Below are 22,419 nucleotides of genomic sequence, written 5' to 3'. Positions count from 1 at the left end.
CTCCCTGTGTCTTCTCTTTTGCCTAGGTGATTCTGTATGTATGCAGGTGTTAAAAAATAATTGGGGTCTCCATGTTTGTGCTCAAATTGGGTATCATTCATCTTGACTCTTTGCATCCTCATTCCTCTATCTCAGCTCCCAGCTTGCTTTCCCAGTTGTGGCTTTTTATGTCTCTTTCTAGATCAAACTCTTTTCTACGCCCACTTTGTTATTTCCCCCTAGGCCTGTTATTTCTCCGTTAGCTTCCATCTATAAGTCCACCCTATAGGTAATATTTCTTCTTCCAACCTATTTACTTTTCTCACCTTATGTGCCTTTTGCTAGCTTTATGACATTCTCCTGGTTTCATTTCCTTACCATTCTTTTCTCTATTCGTGCTTACAGATCTCTCATTGTGCTTTTTGACTCACAGACAATTTTAGCATTGTTTTTGTGCCTAAAGATGCTTATAAACTTGGAGAATGCCTCTGTACAGCTCTGAGCAAGTATGAGGTTTGCTTCAATGAGTTGCAACTATTTTTTCTGTTGGTGCCATCTTTCTATTGCCATAACTTTCAGTTTCAGTGTAGGAGCATTTGCAGAAACAAGTTTCTGGAGGTGGAGTGTAATATATGACTTCTGGTGTCTCTTGTCTTTATTTTGGTTTTGCTGACTTTGTATTTCACTATACATTAGCGTGAGGAGGAATATCATGTTCTTGGAATGATAGTGGAGGTGGGCTGTGTTTCATATGCAGCTTAAAATAATTATTACGTGCCAACAGAAGTGTGCTACTGAATGTTGAGAGAAATAGTATGACAGCAGAAAGGGAAAATATGAAGCAGATGTACCATATGTTACCATGCATTTGTTTGCTATAATAGAACCGTGGGGAGTGCAAGAATAAATGTATTATTCATTAAATGTAAATTTTGTATTCTTTTTTTGCAAGTGTTGGGGAAAGGCCCAGAACTATGTTTGAGATTGATGCAGGGAACTGTCTTTAAGCTCGAGCAGTGTTTATTGTATCATTGCTGGTGATCACTTAGAGTTTTTTATTCTGTGTGGTTTTTGGCAGTTGGGAGGGGCCTAAAATGGCCTCAAATGCCCTGAGGGGCTGTAATATTATTCTAACCTGAAGGAACATGCCTTTAGGTGCAGCATTTGTGGCCAAATATACATGTATCCCAAGCTATATAGGTGTTGCTGGGGAAATAATGGGGTTTAGAAGGCCTGTATGGCTGTTATGTGCTGGAAAGGGGGTACACTTGCTTAGATTTCCCTGCTGTTTGTGACAGCCTCCAATTATTTTGCCATAGCATAGGGTAGATAATTAGCATGAAGGTATTTTGTTGTATGCTGGATTTAACAGTGGTTATATTAAGTTTTTCTGTTTTCTCTATCCAAATAGAAAAGTTTCAGTGATTCACAGCGTGTACATGACATTTAGCTGTGTGATGTGTATAAATGCAAGTAACTTGGTTTTACTTTGTGTGGAGCCTTGGTGATTGACAGTCATAGGTTTGTAAGGGTCTGATCCCCTCCTCTCTTGTTCTTGTATGTTGTCTTATGTGTTTCAATGAAGCGACTCCAGATTTGCAAAATAAGGAGTAGGAGAAGAGTTAGGCTCCAGTATCCTGTTTTTACCTAAAAATGTCCCCATTTCATTGTATTTGCATTGTAATTGTAAATAAATCCTGTTTAATTAATCAGTTATATGCTAGAACAAGCTTTGAATTAACAAGGCAGACCACCCAGAACTTTCATATTTAGGCAGAAATAAGTTATTTCACATAGTTTTTGTTTTTTAAAAAGTGTGTCCAAAGACAGGAAACTTATTCTTGTCTCTTGATTTTTAATGACAGTATCAGCACTAAACTTTAAATCTTTTAAAGATTAAATTTCTATACCCAAGAAACTTGGCAGAATAACTTACATGTTTTTCAAGTGCTGAGGCAAGTATATACTTCTAAAACATGCAAGTACATCCTATGTGACCATATTGAGACAAGCCAATACAGATCACTAGAAAACAAACCAGCATTTTCAGTTTTGCTGAGTCAAAACTTATAATTCCAACTCAGATTCCAAGTCATTTGGAGTTTCTCTTGAGTAGGAAATCAAGGGCTACATATCCTTTTGGATGTCCTCAGGGAAAATGGAAAGAGAAAAAGCTCCAACATCCATCTCCTTAAAAAAGAAGTGGTGGCTGATCACACAAGTACTACCCCCCCCCTTCCCATTTCCATGGATTTTTGAATACCAGGATATAAAAATACCCTGGGACATCAGCAATAGGATTGTGTTATATATTTGTAGCATTTGAATGTTCTAGATGGAAGCTGAGCTATGCTCAGTTATGCTGTTGAGGTACCTTCTGTGAAGCCTTCAGGATGCTTTCTGCCTGGAAAAGAAAGTGCCACAGTTTTCTGCAACACTACAAATCCTGGAAAGCTCCATATAAAAGACAATTTAGACTTGCATAATTCTATAGAGTATAGCTGTGTTTTACAAATTATGTATGTGTCGAAATAGCATATTAGAAACATGAAGTGGTGCCACCATAATAATCTCATTTTTGTTCTAATTTTATGCTTTGTGTCACAGTAATTTATTAAACACCACATGACTTCTCTTATGGGTAAAACAACTTGTCAAGTAGGTGCCTTCCAGTTTCATATATGCAAGAGATTAAATTTCTATAATTTTTATTAAAATAATATTAGAAGAGCTTCACTTAATGTCATGTTGTAATCTCTCGTGAATATCCCAATTTGCAAAGTGATCTTGAAGTTCATTCAGTGTTTAGCTTGATAGCCAAGAGAACTTCACTCTGAAAATGAAATAGTGTTTGAAATATGGACCTGTTAATATGGGATAGTAGCATTAATACCATTATAACTCTTAAGAATTTCCTGACTAGATAGGTTAAATTCAGTAGCTAGATTATTTGATGATGTAAGCTTAGTCTAGAAAATGTAATCAAGTTTCCACAGCTTGTAGTAGGAAATAAGGAGTAGCATAATACAGTCAAGATGATTCAAAGCAGGAAGAGGAAATGGAAGTTTGTGCAATCCTTGTTCTGTTTGAGATTTTATGAGCCTTGTGTTTATTATTTTTTGGGTGTGTTACATTTGTGAATTAACTCAGATTGGCAGGACTGTGCATTCATTCAGAACTATGAGAGGGGACTCATCTGGTGTTATCTGTTATCTGTTGATGGTGCTTGGTAGCTACTTTATGCAGTACTGTAGAAGCAACAGAAACCATGTCACAGGCTCTTTTGAAGTTAGGATTCAAATGAGCAAAACTTGATACCTTTCACCTATCAGCAACACATATTCTTTGTGGTGTTGTCACTACAACTTATTTCTGTAAAATTTTGATTTTTCTGTTAAAAGCAGTGAAATTAGAGTAAAATCCAAGTTACAATTTTTGAACACGGGGAGCTTACATGATAGTCTTACTGCAGGTGTTGTGCAGGTCAGAGGTAATTTGTATGAAGAGAGAGCAAAAGGGAGTCCATCTTTTCTCTCTTTACTGTACAAAAGAAACTGTTCCATTTTAGCTGGAGACATGGGAAAGAATTATACCTTATGGTCAGTCAGCATATTGTAAATGTGTTGTCGCCTATTCCTGGTTCACTAGTATAATAAAGTTAGAGAACAGTGGCTTAGAGTGATTTAAAAATGTTTATTATCATTATTTTTCATGTTATAACATAAGCAATGTTCCATGGCAGAAAGTAACAAAATATGGAGAACTCTGATTAATTTCATAATTATTTTTCTATCAGATTGAATGTAGGAATATTCCCCCAGTCATTAGAATCCAAACCTGATAGAAACTTATTTGTTCATCCTTACGTGTTTATTATTCAATCACTCTTGTGTTTGTGAATGCCAAGGAGTTGCTGATTGATGACATAGTTGATATAGTCATATAGGGTTTTGAAAAACTTTTTTCAACTTATCTGTCAAAGGTTCTTAAAATAACTAATTTGATGTGAAATTAAAGCTCCTTCACGTGCGTTAACCACTTGTAGAATAACTCATGGAATAATAACAGGTTGAAACAAATCAGGGAGATTGCTTTTGGAGTCCCACAGGGATCTCCTCTGTTCAACAGAGTAATTACATGAAAAAGGGGCCAAAGGGTACAGTGGCATCTTTTGCTGATATTCTTAATCAGGATAACCATGAATACTGATGAGAGTTGCGGGAGTCTACTGAATGAATGTATGATGAAACTGTAAATGAAATCAGTACTGATGAATGAAGAAGCAGTGCACCTGAGGGAAAAGCAGTCTTAAATTTATATAGACAGTGATGCTCACTGAGCTGTTAGAACACAGAAAAGAGGGTTTTGAGTTACAATAGGTTTTCTACTGAAATGTCAGCCTGCATGCCTGGTACACTCAAAAAATCTCAGCAAAAGTTAGAAATACAAAGAGGAGTAGGAATGAGATGTAAACTGGAGAACATTACAGTGACAGCTTATATTTTGTGGTTCATTTATATCCTGAATTCCGTGCAAGTTCAGATCCACTTCATCTCAAAAAGGGTAGGACTAGGGAAGGTTCTACTGAGAAAGAGAGGAAGGGTGAAGACAAATATAGAAGGCATACCAAGGCTGGAAAAGAGATGACAGAAGTGGGGTGTAATAAACATCTGTGAAAGTTTGTGCAGCATGAAAAAAACCCTGAGAAAATACATTTTTCATTAAGTGAGAATTTGGCAATAGAAAGTAGCATGGTCAGAATGAGGGGAAAAAGGCATTTAAGCAAAAAATTTGGAATTAAGTTGCTAGCTCATAGCTGCACAACTTTGCCTTCCAGAAATTCAAGAAGCCATGACATAAGTTTATGTAAGTCTTTCAGGGATTGTTAATACACAGATCCCCAATATGGACCTAGAACTATTTGATCTGAAGGCTACTGGAAGCTGCGTCCCACTCTGCTTATGCTTCTTACACTCTTCCCTAAGCATCCAATATGGGGTGGTTGTTGTATCCAGTACAGAAATATCCTATGGTGTCTGATTTAGGAGCCCCACTGTTTCTTGCCCTGTTCAAAAGATGGCTGCTCAAAGATTTTATTGTTTTAATTTTTTTTTATATGTAAGATGTTTTTTCAACCACTGTCTTTTCTATAAAAATGCAGAAAACGAAAGTCCTTAGGTTGTATTCTAACTACATTTAATCTGGAGTTCCCCATCTCTCTCCAAGTTTAAAAGATGAATTACCTGTGTGGACAGTGTTCCAAACCTCTCACTGATCTTAATAAAAACAGAGTGATCATAGTCATAGATAACATAAGGCCATCAATGAATGGTGACTTTGTCTGGGCATATGCATCAGTCTGTGTTCCAAACGTTCTTTCATCTTGGTTCTCTCAACTAGGGATTCTGTCTCTAAATGAGGAGGAAAAAGTGCCAGAACATCACAGTCTGGAACCATTCTTGCAGTGAAACGAAATGAATTGTCTGCAAACTTAGAGCAGATCCTGTTGTTCTCAGGCAGGTTGTGTTAACTCACTTCATCAAAACTGCTTATACACTAAAAAATTTCAATAGCTAAACAAGAGCTGCCACTATCAAATACATACTTAAAATCAAAGCTGTCAAGTAGATCAGGATACTTTAGGAGACAATACATTAGGGTTTAATAAAGGTTACATTTTATTATGGAAAATAAAAATGTTGAGATGTCCCATCTGGTCAGGATTACTCTGACCTATATAGACAAAGCTTCCTTTAAGTGGGTAGCACTTATCTTAAAAAACACTTAAAATCTAAGGCACCAGATATAAAGTACCAGAAGTGATTCAAATTTAACCTGTAAGCTTGAATTAAGGAAGTAATATCCTGTTAAGAGGAAGGAAGACTGTTAAAGGGTTGTTAAGTTTAAAATCAAATGACCAAAATGACTTCTTTTTGGTAACTTTTATATAAGCACATTTTGATGTTTCTTACGTCATGCAAATTTTACTTGTTGTTATTCTTTCTTTCTGCTTCCCAATGAAGGGTAAGAGCCAGCAAAGCCATAAATGTTCTGAACACTCTGAATAGCTCAAACTATTTCAAATATTCACATTATTCCTGCTGAAACAAGATTTGAATGCTGGCTGGTGAAATTGGGCTATATGTGGATAATATTCCTGACTAGATGCAGTGCATTGGTCTGTTGAATAGTTTCATCAGATGCTTGCAATGAATCAGGCTTCGGGACTAGAGGAAATCATATCTGTGCATCATAGCCTTTTGGTATTTCGTGTTGTACAACTGAATTTGAGCACAATAAAAACTACAAGCACACTTTCTTTTGTAGGTGTGTTTGTAGTTTGCAAGTCTGTCATTGGGATAGTTTTTAGCACAGTTTAATTTCAAACCTTTAGAAATGGATTTAGTATAGAAGAATACATAAGTGAAGTTGCACAGTAATTCTGAGTACACTTGCTTTTTATTATTAAGGATTATTCTTAAGCTCTTGGTTAGACTAAACAAAACTAGCTGAATAGGGCTCTAACACAGGCTCCTGAGATGTTTTGTCAGACTGCCCAAGTGAGGAATACCAATTTGTTGCCCTTATTTGTAGATTTAATGTGTTTTATTTCTAGATACTGTGAGGAAAAAAGGTGATAAAGGATTCTGCAGAACTATTTGTTTAAAATCTATTTGGCTACAAAATGAATGTGTCATTTTTCTTTATTTTCTGAAATGTCTGGAACCATTTTCTCCTTGATTCTATTCTGTGATGGTTAAAAATGAATTACTCAGCTGGCTGGAGACTTTCCACCTGGCAGGTGAACAGTTGGTATTGCTCTCCAAGGAGGTCGGGATGTTTTGCATTTCATGATTCCTGGAATTTGTCTTCTATGATCCAGCATGATTAAACGTCCTGTGACACTGAAGGACAAAGATGCAAAGGTCTTGAAACAAGAAGAATCTGAAGACCTCTATGCTCATAGACAGCAAAGCATTGTGAACTTGATGTGTGTGCGAAACGTACGAAAAGCTTTTCCTTAAGAGGGTTATTTTTCCTTCTTTTTGCAACTGAAGAGAACCAATGGAGCCATACAGTGATGATACAGCATCTGCTGCTGCCTTTTCCAGAGGATTTCTTTGACCAGTGGGCTGAGTGGACTTTTACTGTTTTCTCAGAAACAATTTCCAGTTTCTCCCATGCGAATACAGGAAACCTGTTACAGATTACACTAACATAGACAGCTTCTAGGATCTGAGTGAACTGAGAGATGAGAAGCAGTGAGGATAAACCAGATACCTGTTTCCATTTTACAGCAGCAAACAGGATTTTCATATATAAATGTGCATAGGGTGATGAAGTGTGGGTTTTTTTCTGGAGTAGACAGCCTTTATCTTTTAAAGTAATCAATACTAGAAAAAGTGCTTGACATGTTTCCTAGAACTTGCTTTGTCAATGAGTATTCATTGTGATGAGCAATTCAGAACACAGAGGAAAATGGAATGGTTATTCACATCATCATAGCCTGGTATTTGATTTGTGTTGAATATGGATAGCACTTATTCAGGATTTCTGTAGGTTCTGTTTATCAAAGGAAAAAAAGACAACAAAAACCCTTTCTAAAAAGTATACTGTGTTTTAGTAAGGTTTTTGGCAGTAGGGATGGCACAGTGCTATTTTAAGTTACACTTTTCTATAACGGCTTTTTTCCTATTCCCAAAGCTTCACAGTACAAGACACCTAGACCTTTTTCTCCTAGTAGACAGATATCAATATCTAGGACTGAACTTGTGTTCCCTGGGAACATTAAAGAGAGACTCTGGAGGCAGATGGATTGTGGTTAGGTAGCTGCTTAAGGTATTTCAGGAAGAAGATAGTTTAAAGAGGAAAAAAAATCAAACCCATAGACTTCATTTGACATTGATTGAATAGATTGAATGTGTGTTTTTCTTCTTCTTCTTTTTTTGAAGTGGTAGCAACTGGTTCATTATTCCATTGAATTACGAGTAAAGTTAGATATAAAAAAGGTCTGAAATAGGCCTTTGAGCTGCAGCTCTGGTTCACTGCTGTAGACATCAGGGAGGTCAGGATGTCATATTTGTGGGTAAAATGACAGGTTTAAAACAGTAATATTGTCATTTTAGGTTTGTTTTTAATGAGGTAAATAAATGCTAACAGAAGAATTGAAGCAGGAAGAGAAAGGAACGCATTGTGTAAAATTATTTCCTAGTTTGTCTGAGATAATGGTTTAAGACTTAACAAAAGGACAGTGTTCCATTGACCACCTCTGTTCTCTTCTGTGATCATTTAACATCTCTGTATCAGATACAGCCATTGATTGTATGAAAAAATGAAGCCTGCAGTGCAGTTTTCTCTGCTGTCATTCTGGCAGGTGTTCCTGTTAGAGATAAAAAGTTGTGTAATGCCTTTGAAGTTCCATTTTATTCTCACATCTAGGACTTCTAATCTCTCTTTCGTGAACTCTGTGCTCATACTTTTTAATGCCTAGTACTTTTCTCCTGTATGTCTTCCAACACACTGTCTGGCCATTCTGATTTTTTCACTTCTACCAATTCATTGGCTCATAGTTCCATATCATTAAGTGACATTTGGGTCAGGGCAATCCCAGGCACAGCTACAGGTTGGGCAGAGAAGAGATTCAGAGCAGCCCTGAGGAGAAGGACTTGGGGGTGTTGGTCGATGAGAAAATGAACATGAGCCAGCTTCAGTGTGTGCTCACAGCCCAGAAACCAGCTGTGGTCTGGGTTGCCTTGATAGAAGCATGACCAGCAGGTTGAGGAGGTGATCCTACCTCTCTACTCTGCTCTTGTGAGACCTCACCTGGAGCATTGTGTGCTGTTCTGGTGTCCTCAACATAAAAAGGACATGGAACTGTTGGAACAAGTCCAGAGGAGGCCACGAGGATGATCAAGGACTGGAGCACCTCCTGTATGAAGACAGGCTGAGAAAGTTGGGGCTGTTCAGCCTGGAGAAGAGAAGGCTGCATGGAGACCTCATAGCAGCCTTCCAGTATCTGAAGGGGCCTACAGGGATGCTGGGGAGGGACTCTTCATTAGGGACTGTAGTGATAGGACAAGGGGTAATGGGTTCAAACTTAAACAGCAGAAGTTTAGGTTAGATTTAAGGAAGAAGCTCTTTACTGTGAGGGTGGTGAGGCACTGGAATAGGTTGGCCAAGGAAGTCCTAAGTGCTCCATCCCTGACAGTGTTCAAGGCCAAGTTGGACAGGGCCTTGATCAACCTGGTGTAGTGTGAGGTGTCCCTGCCCATGGTAGGGGGGTTGGAACTAGCTGATCTTAAGGTCATTTGTGACACTAAACATTCTCTGATCATTCCTGGAGAAAAGGTAATAATTAATTTTTCCTTGTTTAGAAATAATTTCTGATAAGTGTGCATGGGATGGATTCCTATCATTAGGAGCAACTTTATCTTCCCCCTGTAAACTGGGAATAAATAAATTAGCTTGTAATCATCGATCAGTTTGCTGGTTTCAGCAGCAGCTTATCTACAGGCTGCAGTTAAGGATGTCTACTTGGAAGCACAAAGAAGTGTGTTATGTTTAATGTTAGTTTCTCTGTGCATCTCTAACAAAACATGTCAGTTGATTGGAATGATAATGTTAACAGATTTCTGTTGTCTCATTTTAAATGCAGGGCTATATGTAAGCTTTCCTTCTTGGGCTGATAGAATTTTGACTGTAAAGAGACTTAATACCTGTGGAATTAAAACATCTTTTTTCTGTTTTTCAGTTTTCTTCATAAGTATTAATTGCACTACATTAAATGGCTAAAGATGCAGACTTTTATGTTGTTTTTAATTTATAGTGACTGGTACAAGTTCTCATAGTAGACTGTGTATGCTAGAAGAACTTCCTTTGGATGGGGCTTCCTGATCCCCTGAGTAGCATAATAGTTTAATGCAGCAAAGTCTGGCTCAGATTTTACTCTACACATCCTAGCAGGTGACATAAATGCATTTACTTCTTTACAGATTGTGCGAGAAAGCTTATTGGAAATTACAGGAGCCATAGCACTGGGTATAGTGGAGAACATTTCCTCTGTGATTCATGCATTGCTGCTGCTAGTGATCTCATCTGTACAGTGTCAGAATGTATCAGAGCGGGACCTCTTCAGTTCTTAGTAGGTTAGAATGCCCTAGAGAACTACTATTCAACATTTTATTACTTCCAGCAGTAGCGCAGTTGTTAGAAATACAATTTTTTCTGTACAATCAGTGCATATAAAACTGTTCAGGAATAGGAGAATATGCTCTTTTAGTTACTATGAATTTAGTGTCAAAGTATCTCTTTGTAGAGTGGTGGTTCTTTTGTTTGTTAGAGAAGGGATTTCAAATGAAGAGCTTACAATCAGTTGGTTTTTACTTGATGCAAGAACAGTAAGGACTGCTCAGTGATAGCTGGGCTAAGAGGACCAGTTCGGAGTTTGTGGAAAAGACTAAGGCATCATATTGCTTGTCATACTCTTCCTTCAGTGTTAGGGCTCTTTGATTTATTCCTTAAAGTTTATTTTGCCATACAAGCTATGGGATGAAGGGTAGGAAGGGGATCGTTTGTGATTTCAGCTGATTTCCAACTGCTTTGCACTTAAGGATCAATAAACAGCAGCCAGAGCAGGGATGGAATGAAGCTTCATCTCCCTTAGCTTTCGGATAGAAATGTACATCCCATAACCTTTATATAGAAATCAATTTACCTTTGATTATTTATGTTTTTCAGTAGTGTCTTCAGTTTACCAAATTACTGTGTAAGGAATTTGTGCTTAAAGAAGTATATCTTTACCTCAGTTTCTCTTAGAATTCTAATGTGGGGTCTGAATGATGTCTGATATCACAGTACTTTATCTTACAATAATTAAATGCTCTAAGAACATGAATGAAGCGTAGTACTGAACCTGCGTGGTTTGACTTCTGAGAGATTAACTGCAGCAATGTGTGAACTGTGAGTTTGCTAGTTTGTCTTTTATGAAAGACAGGCTAGAAATTGTAATTGGTGTGAAAGAAAACACTGTAATCCTTCAGAGGAAGGGAAATATCACTGTTTTCCTTGAGAATCATTTTGTATGAGCACACCTGTCTCACTAAATAATGATTGCCAGTGCAGTCTGTGAACACATCTATAGCAGAAACATTAAAACTTGCAAACCTTTGCAACACCACAAAGCAAACATAATAAAGGACCATGAAGCTTTCTGTTTAAATCAAATGTTTTTCTAATGAAAGCTGATAGATTACTGCATTCTGTTATAAAGCTCAGTTCACTTCTGTGTGTTTTTATCTGAGAAGTGAAGTTAAAAGCATGTGTAGCACAGAAAAGACAATTGAGTTTCTCTGATCTTTATAATTGTTACTTGATGTTTTGCTTTCAACCTAATCATATTAGTGGAGTTTCTCTTTCTCTAGAAGTTATACTCGGAAAACGGCATCATTTTAATTCCCCAGACAGGGCTGTTATATGTGTATGATGGCTCACTGCAAAGCAATGACAATGCATCCCATTACTTTGGGCTTTTGTGAAGTGGATTTAGTGGTATTTCTTCAAATGCTGAATAGCATGGTGCTTTGTTCATGGAAGACCTTTTAGGCATACTGAAGATGTTATGCAGTATGTTTTGCCTGCCATAGCTGACACTTACTGTACATTTAAATTGCTTCAGGTATGGCTTTAAGGGCTTTTTAAGTTGTTCTGTCAAGTTGGAAAATAGCTTATTTTGTTCATTGTTGGTTTATTACTATTTATTTTTAGTAGTCATCTTGTCCTTGGGGAAGTAAAAGGCCCCAGCCATGATAACACAGATGTTCAAGATTTTGCTAAAGTTTTACTAAAATCACATTATCTGGGAAATGTTAGGGTTAAATGAAAGTTGCAACTGGAAAATATGTGATGGGCAAAGTAAACTAGATAGAAGAGTGAGAATTTGTTGCAAATGTATGGGAAATATAGAGAAAATGTGGACTATAGAAGAGGAAGGAGGAATCAAGCAAAATTGAAAACTGTAAAGCCAGTTCAAATAGTTGCTCCATGATTTGTGTACTGCTCAAGAGTAAGATAATAATCCTGTTATAAAGATGTATCTGAGGGTGAATTAAGTAGTAGAGAGCTATAAGGCTGCATAATTTCTTAAAGAATTGAAAGAGCCCATACATTTTATTAAATGATTGACAGAAGCTGACATTTGCTGAGCAGGATGCATGGAGTGTGTTGGATGACAACATGAGTATTAATTCGATACTCTCGCCTCCTTTTAAACAGCATAGAACAAATCCTCTCTGGTCATACAGTGCAAAAACTAGGGATTAAGGGAGGATGTGTTGGAGGGGATATTCATTCTGATCACAAATCTGTACTTAAACTGCAATGAGTTTATATTATATAGCTAACAGATGTGCAAGCATGTGATTGGGGAAAAAACCCTAGCAGTTACAACTGAATAAGCCTTTTGCACTCCAAGGTGTTTTAAAAATGCCTTACTCACCCCACAGATGTTGTGGTGTTCTTATCCTCAGCATAGGGTGGTTGAAATTAAATCAGCAGTAGTGATGTGCTTGTGAAGCTTTGCGTGGCTTTCTATGTAGGTAAGGCTTGGAGCACAGACCAGCTCCTGAAATCACTTTACCTTTTCTTGCCTTAATCTTTGTTTTGTGTCCAGTTAAAAGTTGTTGGAGAGCTTCCATAATTCCTTTTCTTTTTTTCTTTTTCTTTAATAATTGCATAAATGGAATAATCCTACAGCATCCTTATTTAAAAGGGGTTTGAGGGATAAGGATGATACAGGAGACTGTTGGATTGTTGGCAGAAAACACAACAATGCTAACAGTTTAAAACTCAGCACTGTGGGATGCAGTTGGCCCCAAATGACCCTTAGTACCTGCTTATTTAATTGGAGTTGGCAACATGCGGCTCCCTGGAGGCTTCTGGGCACTTCATGAGTTTGAGCCACTACTGAGTAGTAGACTAGCATATGGATAGTCTACTGTTGGAGCACTGCAGTAATTAAGTTTATGCTATGTACTTGGGAGAAAAAGAATACGCCAACATATGGGGGGGGGGTGGGGGTGGGGGAATCACATCTGTAAAGGACTTTGGAGTATTTTAAAATGGAATATTTACTACATTCAGTTGCTCCCCTTTAGTGGTTTTATAGTGGATCTGTCGTCTTAGCTGAGAAATTTCTTGCTGTTTATGGAGTAGCTCCAAAATCATACCGTTAGTTTGATGCATTTTTTTCCTACAGAAATACAACAGATTTTATAGTAATGTTTAAAGAATGTAAGTCTGTAGTACTCAAATATTAAAATCTTAAATACTTAACTGTTCAATTAAAAGTCAATTGTTTTGTGCAGTACTGAGTGTTGGATAGTGATTAGGAAGACGAACAGATAGAACCATTCTTTAATGTGTGTAGCTGTCCTGTATTCATAATTGCTTCTTAGGAATGAAGCCACTGTTCCATGTTTAAACATGCAAGCACAAAGTGTTGTATCTGGCTGTTAGTATTTGCAGTGCGAACAGTGTGATAGTGTTTGTCATTGGCTGACCAGTGTTAGTGTAACCAGGAGCATGAAATAGTTTCTAGCTTAGAAATACTGTAGTTCTGTATCAGAAATTGGAACAAAGAGCCAAGGTAACTTGATTTGTTATTAAGTACTAAAAGTTAGTCAGGGATCAGTATCAGTTATATTATTCCGATCAGATCCACGTAAAATAACACACACCACCACCCAATTCCCAGCCTTCTATGTAGTTTTGTGAGAAAAATAGCTATTTTTGATTAGTGATGGTAAATCAGCCTGTTAGTTAAGGGTTTAAACTCAATAATTAAGAAAGGTTCCAGACTAGTAATGCTTTGATTTAAATTTGGACAATATTTTGTTTAGGGATCCCCTGGTCTTCATTTAAGTAATTCTGGAGAGGATACTTGTCTATGTGCTTGGCGTGTTCCAAATTAGAGGGTGCTTTACTACTGGATGTTAAATTCAGTTGTCTTCTGTTTGCTTGCTAATTGTTATCCTTTGCAAGGCAATCCAGTTTCAGACTGGGGATTGACATTTCAGTTTCTCTTCTAAGGAAAGACCTAGCTTAGGCTGTGAATTTTATTTCTCTATACTTAAACTTTATATAAAGTTAGTTTGACAATTAGTTACAATTCTTATATAAATCTAGGTTTTTATGTTTTAGGTACGTGATCATAGCTTTTCTTTTATATTTTAGTGCCTGGTTTTCTTCAGGATATGGATTTAGTGCCATCTTGTGGGAAAACGTAAAAACAGCACATTTTTTGGTTACTGAACGTACCGTACTCCTTTAGGTCATGAACAAGAGCATGCTGCTATTAAATCTGACAAGAATAAATACAAATTTAACACAGCTCATTGTGAACCCAATGTCTCCACACTTATGAAAACTCATATTTTCAAATTGCATAGGACTTTTGAGCCCCAAATGTTGTCTCCTCAGTGATGTTTCTTTTCTGCTTATCTGCATTTCTTTGGCAACTCGGGATGAAATGTCTTTCCAGATGGTCGTCTTGCTTTGTGATGCATCGTTCTTCTCTGTTGGATCCATCTGAACACTGTTTTGATTGGAGCTACTGAAATCTCTGTATTGGTTTCTTTTTTCTCTTTAACAGTAGCAGAACACACAGTCCTAAAGCTCCTTTTCAAATTGTTTCAATGGGAAATGATTATGTATTGTGGTTAATCATCTCGCAGTACTATTCCTAGTAGAGAAAAAAAGTTGGAAGCTCAAGTGTGCTCTTTTATGTGTTTTGCCTGATTAAAATATAGCAGGCAGAGGTTGAAATTAGAACTTGTTTTATCAGGTTTTTATATCTGGCTTACTAAAAGCAGTGCTTGAAGTCGCCATGTGAATAACTTAAGATTTCTATAGTGGCTGCATTAAAAGAATATAGTTAAAGTTTCAAAATCAAAAGGTGTTGGAGAGTAAGAAGGTCAGACAAAAAGATGCCCCATTCCCACAGCTTTCAGTGATGCAGTGTGTCTTATGTCAGTGTTTCCCTGTAGAGGAACTTCAAGCACCTACTGCACATGTAAATTAAACATGTATGTTTGCAGTGTAGTGCTGATGTTTTGTTTGGTCTTCTCTTGCTTATTCTGTGTCTTTCAATCTAGTGTAAGAATCCCCGGGATCTCTTTTTGAGGAGCTGACAAGCTGTATCAGGCTGGTGTGTTTCCCCCTTGTTACCGCAGGCAAAGCATGAACTCCTCCAGTATGTGACATATTAAGGTCATGTGCGAAACAAATATGTGCTGTAAATTATGGAAATATTAAAAAGAATATATCTAATGTAATTAACATCATTGTTTTCTCCATCACTACTTACTGATGATGGCAGCCATCTCTGTCCTTTATGACCTTATTATTGGGAATACTGTTTGGGTACTGATACAGTTTTCCTTTATGTGCAGGTTTCTCTGATAGTTTCAGCAGAACTTGTACAATGTCACAGGAATTCCCATCCTCAGATTTTATGTTTTTAAATGAAAGAAGTAGGATGTTTCTTTGGCAGTAGACTGCAAAGCAGGAAAAGGGATCCCCGAGTGCACTGTATTTACTAGGAAAAGGGTTCTTTTATTTATTTTCAAGATAATAGTGAGCTTTCTGCCAGAAGCCCATAAACTTTATAGCAAGGCATCAAACAGAAGAAGGGAGGGACTGAAGATGAAATACCCCAGGTTTTGTCAGTGTTTGAAATGTGACCTTGGTTACAATGCTCTCTCTTTTTGCTTTTGTTTCTTAAATAGCCAGAAATATTCCAAGTATCAATAACCTTGGAAATTCTGTGAGTGTTTGCTCCCTTGATCTCACTTATTTGGCTGTTAGCATTTCAGAAGCTTAAAATAGGGATTCTGTCATAGAGCTGTATCTGTCATTTCCCATTAATGTGCTCAGCTGTACATGATCAGCAATATTCTGGATTGTCACTCATGCTCTAAACATCTATCTTTGAGATTTTTCTGTTGGAATAGTTACATAGTATTATCTCTTTACATCTTTAATGTACAGCTTACATATTGCAAAAAGTTATTTTCAAACACTTGTATAGTTCTGCTTAAATAATTTTTTTGAAGTTACTCAATTTTCCTTTAAAGTTCTTAGGCACTGCTGTCTTTCCAGGTTTAGTTGTTGTGCACCAAAATATTTGTGCAGGATGACAGAAGCTGACTGAGGTCTGGTAGTTCAGATTAGGTTATATCTGTACTAAGAAATATAATTGCAGGGCAGATGCTGTCATGTGCCTATGGATGTGGTCAACATGATAGCAACGATGTCTCAACCAGCTAAGATGAAGGAAACACAAACTTTCCTAGGTCTTGTGGGATTCTGGAGAGTGCATCTTTCAAGTTATAGTCACTGTGCAAGTCCTCTCTATCAATTAACCTGAGGGAAGAACTATTATGAGTGGGGCCTTGAGCAACAACAAGCCTTTAAGCATATCAAATGGGAAATGGCTTGTGCAGTAGCTCTTGGACCAGCAGTGCAAAATGTACTTTACACTGCAGCTGGGGAGCATGGGCTCACTTGGAGCATCTGGCAGAAAACATCAGGAGAAACCTGAGGTTGACCATTAAGGTTTTGGAGCTGGGGGCATTTGTTATTCCAACTGCTGCATGTACTGAAGCTGTACTTCAGGGCAGTGTCTGGACATTGCCTGCTGATGTGAAGTTAGAGAATAAATCCTTTGTTTTCCATTTTCTTCCATGTGCAGCCTTGGTTTTTGCTTTGTTAAACTGCCTTTATCTTGACCTATGAGATTTTTTTTCCATCCTATTTTCTACCATAGGTAGATAGAGTGTGGGAGTGATAGAGTGGTTTAGTGGGTACCTGGCTTCCATTCAGGGTCAACCCACCACATGTTTGTGATAAGAAATGCAGATTTAAATGTACATGATAAGATTTCTTATTTAACTTGCAAAGCATGATGTTAAGTGCAAGCTTTATAGGATTTGACCAGGCACCAGATTTAAAAGCATAAAGCAATTAAAAATCAGGAAGGCCAGGAAACAAGAAGTCTCCCTTTTAAATACATGTTTCTACCAGCAAATGGTGTTATGGAGAATTCTCACATCTTTTGCACCTTCATCTTTTGTGTTTTTAATACTGAGAATGCATCGCATGTGTCGTCTGCATCTCCTGTGATTCCTCACAAATTACATCTGCCTTTTTCCACCTCTTTCTGTCAGTCCTGTGTTATTCAAGCAGAATTCTTGTCAGCTGATCCTCAGTGGTGGTGTTTGGATGCCAGAGTTTTAAATTGCATTTGACAGATGAGCAAATGCATGGGAGAATCCATTTCTTCATTTATGGCACTGAAGGAATATCTCCATTTCCCTTTTTGATCTTCTCTAAAAGAAGAAAAAGATTTGCATGTTTATCCTTAACAATTCTGATACTTGTTTCAGTAGTATAACCAAAGTTAACAAACACACAAATTGGTTTAGATGCAGTTCATAAGAAAGCTTTAAGTAGTTTATCTTTCAGTGATAGAGGTTTATATAGTGAAGAATCAAAATGGAGCAGTGGCAGATTATAGAATAAATGATGCAGCTTAGTTTTAGAAAATTAGAGTGTATTTGCCAGTACAATGTGGTGTTATCCTGGTTCACATGTATTTGGATGTAGTTGTAGCTTTTTACTGTGTGCAGCTACACAGTGGGATTTTTTCCATAGTCTTCTGTATCATCATGTATCTGCCACTGTCAAAGACTAGATCATGTCAACTGTATATCCAACCCTGAAAGGCTATATTTGTGTCCCAAGACACTGGGTATTTGAATATTTTGTATTCCTTTCATAGCATGCAACTTAGAGATGAAGTGATCGTGAACGGTTGCTTATTAAGATATCCCATGCCGTTGAGACGTTAGCTGCAGAGACTGCTTAAGCAATCAACTGTTGTTAGAAAAATAAGCTCAGAGACATTGTTAGACCATGTCTTTTCAAAGGTTGTAACAGATCATAAAGAGGTGTCCAAATCCTTTGTGATGTTTATGTGCAGTAATAAAAGGAAAAAAGAATGAGTATGTTAGTATCTTCAGCCTGGTTTGATTTCCAGCTCTTATGGAAGTCTTCTTCATGAATCTATTCCGATGTGCTCCTTTGCATTCCCAAACTGCCAGCTGCCTATAAGGTAAGGCAGTTCAGTCTCATCTCATATCCCACCCAGCAGTGTGTGGATGTCTCTTGTCTGAACCTGCTCTCTTTCTTGAACTCTGGTTATTCCTTCTAAACTTGCAGGGTTTTTCTGCCAGTTGGCTTTCACTTTGTTAGGCAATTTGACCCCCACGTTATATGGAAGTTCTGGCATTGAGAGGACAGAGGCTTTTGTCCGTCATTGTTTTGTAAAGCCAGGCAAGAGACTGCTGGAAGTCAAAGCTAAGACATTTTTTGTTGTGTTTGGAGTGGTAAAGAAACAGGAGCTAAAAATGGAGCTGTGAGAGATAGGGGAGAGAAAGGCAGTGGTGACTGAGGGGGGATTGAGCCATTAGGTGGGGAAATAACACTCAAGACTACTTCGGTTATAGTACTGTACAAAATTATTTAGAGCAGAAACATCAAAGAACATACTCAGAATCCTTCAGCGGCTCTGGTGTCCAAATGAGTGATTCCTGCCTGAGGAATGAGCTTGTTAGATCACCACTGTGCTACAGAACTGCTAGTGAACTGCATGTGGATGGATGTAGATTTCAAAATCCATCACTTGATAATAGCATAAAACCTCTGTCTTCAAATCCTTCACTTGGCTTTTCCAGTCAAGACTGTAATATGCTTAATTCAGAGAAAGTATAATGGAATCTCCTGTGCAGTTCCATGGATTTCCTCTTGGAGTGAGGCTATAGTGAAAGAATGAAAAAGTTCTGAGAGAACTATTTATCTATTACCAAGAAATCGGCATGGAAATATTTTAGGTCACTGGTCTGTTTTTAATAGAAATTATGAAAAATACGGTAAATCTTGCACTTGTTCTAAAATCCCATCAAGTTCTGTGTCTGTGTAATGACAGCAACGTGACAGATATTCACAGCACTCCTACATTCCTCCCACACTGAAATGAATTATACAACTTCTTTCCACCCTCACAACATTTGTTCTTGCTTTTTCTTAGCTAGCTGCAGATGCACAAATCTGTGCTAGAATATGTCTAAATCTGGTTGGTCATGTTCTAAGTATGCTTTAAGTCTTGGAGGTGTACAAAAAGGGATTCTCTTGTATCAAAGTCTGCCACAGTTGAGGCTGTTTTAAGATAGTTACTGAGAAGCAGCCACAACTACTGTTGTGCTTAGTGACAAATGTGACTATGGGTAGAATTTAAGAACCATGTATATAGGTTGCTAGGCACAGTTCTCCAGGGTATGGTTTGCTTTCTGGGCTGGGAGTGCACGTTGTCAGGTCATGCCCAGTTTTGCATCAACCAGAAAAATAAGTTAAGGATGCACCAGATAGGTCAGATACATATTTTCAAGTCCTAAATTGTAAAAAATGAAGCTGTTTCCGTGAATTATAAGAATGGATGAAAAATTTAGTATAATTTTTATGTTTCATTTGTGGTCTTTTGAGTTTTTGACACATTTGCAACACTCACAGTTTGTTTTGAAGCCTTTGGGAAAAAAAGAAATCTATAAAGTCTCAGGCAGACTTCATTTCTGTCAGAAGCTGGGATTTAAGTCCCACCTCACTACCCCCAACCAGTAACAACAACAAAACATGAACAGAAAATATCTATTCCTTGCGCTTGAAGATAGAAACTTGTATTGTGACTTCTAAAATACCAAAGAAAACCCAACCCCAAACCAGAAAACCAAAACCCAAACCCAGCCCTTACCAGCCATGCTACTAAAACAGACTATTGAGAGTCATTTCAAAGTACCTTGCAACACAATCAGCTAAGCTAAAATGTTCTTAAAGATGAGAATGGAGACATTCTAATGTATTCTTTGAGGTGTCTGTCATTATTTATTGTGTTTTTTCTTTCTCCTGGGAATCTACTCTTTCCTAAAAAGAGAAACGTTACTTTTACCTGCTCCCTACCTGCTCCCTTCCCTTTTCCATCTCAATAGTCATATATTGAAGAATTTAATGTAAAAGTGAAAGTTGTTTCTGGTTTTCTTTTTAGTACAATGAAATGAGGATTTAATCCATATTTCTGCTCTAATGCTAGTGAAGGAAATGAATATTTTCCTGTGTAAATGAAACTTGCAATTTATTCAGTAAAATCTGAATTATTTTAAATTTGATAATTTGAAGCATCTATTCTCCAATTCCAGTGTTAAAAAGCTACAAAAGAGCAGAGAATGCAGTCAGTTTGTATTCTCTAATGCAAGATGTCATTTAGTTCAGAATCACTGCAAAACTACTGTGTGGGCTGGTTAAGATAAGCAACAAAAATTATGTCCCTATGACTTAATATAATGAAAAAGCATTTAAAAAGAAAATGGGTTTGATTCTGTTGACTTTGCAGCATCTGTCCCGCTGTGTCATTGTCTTCTGATGTCTTTGTTAATTCACTTGTTCATGATGATAATTTAATACAAGTTCTGTGTTATTTGAAAATTTGATTTGGATCTATGCACTGAATTTCTGTGCTAAAACTGTCAGTTATAAGCACTCATATATTAGTAGATTTGAAGCTGCAAAATTGCTACATCTAGAGTAGTTTTAAGTTTATTGGGACCTTTAATGTTAATGAATATAAATAAGTTAATATAAATCTTACTAATATTAATGTAATTTTAAATTTAAATGAATAATTAAAAAGATATTAAGAAAATGTTTACTATTAAACAAAAGCATGGCTGCAAAAGAGTAGCTGACATTTGAATAGTTTTAAGTGACTGTCTAGTAAGATTCAAATAATAAGAGAAATAAGGTCTGGACATTGATTAAAACACTGCTACTTAATGTCAGAACAGATTCAAAGTGTAACTGTACAGAATTCCACCACTAGGAATTTATTTTCCATTTGAAATAACTGATAAAAGACATGATTTCTGAAGGTTTTGCACTTTTCATTTAGTTTATATTATTGTTACAGGCAGATAACTTTAGATGTAATTGAGCTAAACATGAAGGCAGTATCAAGTGACATGGTGTTTTGTTGTTTAGGTCCCCTTTTTATTTCCCTCCCCTTGCCTTTTAGTTTTTAGAATGTAGAGTTGCACAACATCCATTAAATTGAAAAAGTATGGTGCCATGCACTTAAATCCCCTAGTTCCTGCAGTTACATGTCTTCTGGTACAGAATGTGTGACTATCCAGGAATTCATATTTCGATGAAGTTCGTATGCTATGTAGTCAGTGAATAGAGAGAGAAAATAAGAAAAATAAATTGTCAGATAAGAAAATAATTGGAATTGAACATTATAAACGACAGTAATTTAGGATATTTAACTATATTCCAACCTTAACATGGGTAAAATCCTTTTAATTTTGATTTATGTTGAACAGAGAGTACAAGAATTCCCTCCAAGCAGAGTAAGATCCCTGTACTTAGGTGTGGTACAAACATCTTAGGACAAGATAATTGTGTCTTGGAAAACCATCAGGTATAAAGACCAGCAAGATAAAACAGAAATGTTGTTATTCACTGTGGGATTGATTGTTTCTGATGTTTGTCACATTTATTGAGTAAAGTCCGTGTATAGTTTAGGTTTATCTGTTTGAGTATTGTGAAGTTGTTGGTGCCGTTGTGTATAACTCAAGGTTTTATGTTTTGTTCTGTTGAAGATACGTTTTGTTGAATTCAGTTCTTTCTGTTGAATCTCCTTTGCTTGCTTCTGACCTTTATTTCTGTTGATTTTTGCTCCATTTTCCATTCACCACGCTGTTCAGTTTTTGGATGCCAGGAGAACAAAGGTTTGTCGACTGTTTGCAGTCACTTTATTTTCCACAAATCAGTATTGCTTATTGTATTTTTGTTTGCTTGTTGGTGACACAGTAATCCTGTTCACTAAACATGTTCATAGCTTTAGTTGCTAAACCTAAAAGCCGAAACCAACCAGCCCCAACTGAGCTCCTCCCCAAAGCCCCTTTAATTATAGTGAGTGCTTTGATTGACTTTATAAACAACAGTACTGTTGAACACCTTGAAGGTCTGAATTACCTTTAAGTCTATGAAGTAGCTTAGCTCTGTAGGTACGTATCAACATATGGATGTGTCACAGCCTAGTGTTTGGGTTTGTTGGTTTGCCTTTATTTGCTATTTATTTTATCTGTAGCTGCCATTATTTTGTGTGTGTGTTTTGTTCTTTCTAGAAGCACTTGAAAAGATATCATTACAAATAGTCACATGCATTTGCTATTGTATGAGGTCATTTGATATACTTTTGTCATTGATTCTAATGAATTTTTGCAACAGCATAGAAGTTTAGTCAAAGACTAATCTTACATTGAGATCTTAAACTGA

General features: G+C 37.0%; 1 protein-coding gene across 1 annotated transcript in view; it reads left to right on the top strand.

The window, feature by feature from the left end:
* Window positions 1–22,419, top strand: part of ERC2 (ELKS/RAB6-interacting/CAST family member 2) — a 339,531-nt gene that overhangs the window by 30,734 nt on the left and 286,378 nt on the right. The gene's annotated exons all lie outside the window — the stretch shown is intronic.

The sequence above is a fragment of the Melopsittacus undulatus genome, chromosome 9 (assembly GCF_012275295.1).
Source record: "Melopsittacus undulatus isolate bMelUnd1 chromosome 9, bMelUnd1.mat.Z, whole genome shotgun sequence".
NCBI classification, from domain to species: domain Eukaryota; kingdom Metazoa; phylum Chordata; class Aves; order Psittaciformes; family Psittaculidae; genus Melopsittacus; species Melopsittacus undulatus.
The sequence above is the reverse complement of the archived record's forward strand: the minus strand, read 5'-3'. Positions and strand labels throughout refer to the sequence as shown.